The following is a 3,729-nucleotide window of genomic DNA, read 5'->3' as shown; positions in this document are numbered from 1 at the left end:
TAATTATCATTGTACTACTCAAACATAACATATGAATCATATTGAATCTATTGAAAAGATTGTAAACAACGCTTCCAGGTAACAAAATAAATTCCCAATGCGCAATATTCTAAAAATTCAAACAATGTATTATCAGAACTTCAATTGTACAAATTTTCCTTTTCATTTCACCATCACAACATAAATTCCAATGTTTTTACAATATCACATATCATTCAATATTATTATCCATAAAAATACAGTATTTCTATATATCATGTTTTCTAAGTCAATATATATCTTGGCTGTTAATTAAGAGAGCCACGTGGCAATGTTGTCCACTCCCTTTCATTATAGTATGGTGTGTGACTACAGACTCGGTATAGTACGTGCCTATCTAAACTGAAATTTGCACGTTTTCTGAGAGAGAGAGAGAGAGAGAGAGAGAGAGAGAGCGAGAAAGAGAGAGAGAGAGAGAGAGAGAGAGAGAGAGAGAGAGAGAGAGAGAGAGAGAGAGAGAGAGAGAGAGAGAGAGAGAGAGAGAGAGAGAAAGAGAAAGAGAGAGAGAGAAAGAGAAAGAGAAAGAGAAAGAGACTATTGCGTCTTGTTTTGGCGGGCGCTGTTGTTGACGGGTCATTTTTACCAAACACCTTGCTCCTCAGACTGTGAAACTTTGCCCTTGATTTCTCTACAGTAAACAGTAGCGCAGACTTATCGCAAAACAGATTGAAAACAAGTGAACGACTCAATGTTATTCTACACAACATTTTCTTTACAACGACTTACCTTCCGCAGATAGTCGTTGGCTAGTGTCCAAACTGCCTGCCTACAGTATATTTGTGGTATGGACTCAGACAGAAATTCTGACAAGTTTTACTGAGGTGTGGACGCAAGACCTGAACTTGATTGGAAGAGGAATGTCATTTCCAAAACTCATCGGCTCTGATTCCATAGTTTTCACTGAAACGGTGAGTGACTCGTGTTTGTTTTAAGTGTTTTTGACGGCCTCCTTTGTGCTTGTATGGCAAAGCATGTACAGGTAGGACACCTTGAGGTTGGGCGTCCTCTTTCGCCTTCCCTTTTTCTTTATTCTTGATTTTTCCAGTGTAAACCCATCTTATTTCTCATCATTTCATTCAATAAGTAAACAAAAAAAAAGTGAATCAGTCGTTTCTTGTCTTCATATGATTTGGCTTTTAATCCATTATCATATCGCTCACTCACACACACACACACACACACACACACACACACACACACACACACACACACACACACTCACACTCACACACACACACACACACACACACACACACACACACACACACACACACACACACACACACACACACACACACACACACACACACACACACAGACACGCAGACACACAGACACACAGACACACTCACACACTAACACTCACACACACACACACACACACACACACTCAGATATAGGACGGTAGCTATATATCTCATCACGTGAAGACCTGTAGTTTTTTTCCTTTAAAGAAGCAATGATTTTTTTTCAATTTGATATAAAACACAACCACTCCTGAATATTCATAAGCTTACTGACTCATTCTGAAATATCCATTCACTAAGCCTCCCTACGCTGTATTTGATTCTATCGGTCACTTAAACTCCTTTCTGGATATTGCAAAATTGCTAAACAGATACATTAATCTACGAATTATACATGGAAATACATAATGGATAGGAAATGAATTAATAAAGGAAAGGAGATAAAACAAAACTCCTACATACATTTTCTTATTGATCAATTTCGCTTAGATATTGTTTTCTTAATTACTTGCTACATCACTCATTAGAACACCATGAAAGATATTTACACGTGTTCTATGAAGAGATAAAGAGTAAATCAACTTCAATAATCATTTATTTCTCAACACCTTTTTTGCCATCACTAATCCAGCCACTGTCGCCGTCGCGTTCTTTGTCTGGACGATTAGGAAAAATGAACCTTTCATAGCTACGGTGTTATTCCATGTTAGCTCTGACGCAGGGAGTGGTAGCAGCGACTTGTGCAAACAGATTCTCGTTTGCGGTAGTCAGATTTTTGTATTTGTTTTATCTTCTCGTTGTCCATGTCTGTCTGTCTGTCTGTCTGTCTGTCTCTGTCTCTCTCTGTCTCTGTCTCTGTCTCTGTCTCTGTATCTGTCTCTCTCTGTCTCTGTATCTGTATCTGTCTCTCTGTCTCTCTCTCTCTCTCTCTCTCTCTCTCTCTCTCTCTCTCTCTCTCTCTCTCTCTCTCTCTCTCTCTCTCTCTCTCTCTCAACCTTTCTTCTCTTCATTTCATTCCTAACCCCTTTCCTCCTGTTCCACCACCTCCTCCTCGTGCTCCTCTTCCTCTTCTTCCTCTACCTCTTACTCTCTTTTCTCTATCATCTCCTCTCCCTCTTTCTTTTCTCTATCTACCTCTCCTACCCCTTCGACCTCTTCCTCTCCTCTTCTCTCTACCTCTACTCCTTCCTCTGCCTCCTCTTCCTCGCCCTCCCTCCCCACCTCCCTCTCCCTCTCCTTATACCCCTTTTTTCTCCCTCCCTCCCCTTCTCCCTCTTCTCTCCTCCCTATACCCCTTCTTCCTCTTCCCCTCTTCTCCCTCTCCTCTTATCCTTTCTTCCTCTTCCTCTCCCTACACCCCTCCTTCTTCTTCCTCTCCCTATTCCCCTCCTTCCTTTTCCTCTCCCTACACCCCTCCTTCTTCTTCCTCTCCCTACACCCCTCCTTCTTCTTCCTCTCCCTACACCCCTCCTTCTTCTTCCTCTCCCTACACCCCTCCTTCCTCTTCCTCTCCCTACACCCCTCCTTCTTCTTCCTCTCCCTACACCCCTCCTTCTTCTTCCTCTCCCTATTCCCCTCCTTCCTCTTCCTCTCCCTACACCCCTCCTTCCTCTTCCTCTCCCTACACCCCTCCTTCTTCTTCCTCTCCCTACACCCCTCCTTCCTCTTCCTCTCCCTACACCCCTCCTTCTTCTTCCTCTCCCTACACCCCTCCTTCTTCTTCCTCTCCCTACACCCCTCCTTCTTCTTCCTCTCCCTACACCCCTCCTTCTTCTTCCTCTCCCTACACCCCTCCTTCTTCTTCCTCTCCCTACACCCCTCCTTCTTCTTCCTCTCCCTACAACCCTCCTTCTTCTTCCTCTCCCTACACCCCTCCTTCTTCTTCCTCTCCCTACACCCCTCCTTCTTCTTCCTCTCCCTACACCCCTCCTTCTTCTTCCTCTCCCTACACCCCTCCTTCTTCTTCCTCTCCCTACACCCCTCCTTCCTCTTCCTCTCCCTACACCCCTCCTCCTTCTTCCTCTTCCTCTTCCCAGTTCCACGAACCAGTCATAACGAGCACCGACAGACACCTCCGCCCAATAACGAATTTTCCAATCACCTGTTAACCATGACAAGATGACTTTTCTAACCCACACTAACCAGGCTGTTTCGAGTATTTTGTCAACGTCACAGTCTTATTATCCTTCGGGGCCTCAGTTGCCAGGTGAGGATTTCTCGAGGTCTTTTATGCGTGTTTTTCTCTCTATTTGTCTATTTTGTTTTTTACTATTGTTTGTTTAGATTGTCGATTTAGGTTGATGAGTTTTTGGGGTTTTTTTTTTTTTTTTTTTTGAAAATTGGGGTTGGATGAGATTTTGTTAATTTCGGTTAGAATAGGATGTTTTTAGAAGAACAAATATTGGGTTAAAATGGCGGAATGTTCTCGATTCTTCCGCTGAGG

The sequence above is a fragment of the Penaeus chinensis genome, chromosome 3, assembly GCF_019202785.1.
Source record: "Penaeus chinensis breed Huanghai No. 1 chromosome 3, ASM1920278v2, whole genome shotgun sequence".
Taxonomy (NCBI): domain Eukaryota; kingdom Metazoa; phylum Arthropoda; class Malacostraca; order Decapoda; family Penaeidae; genus Penaeus; species Penaeus chinensis.
The sequence above is the reverse complement of the archived record's forward strand: the minus strand, read 5'-3'. Positions refer to the sequence as shown.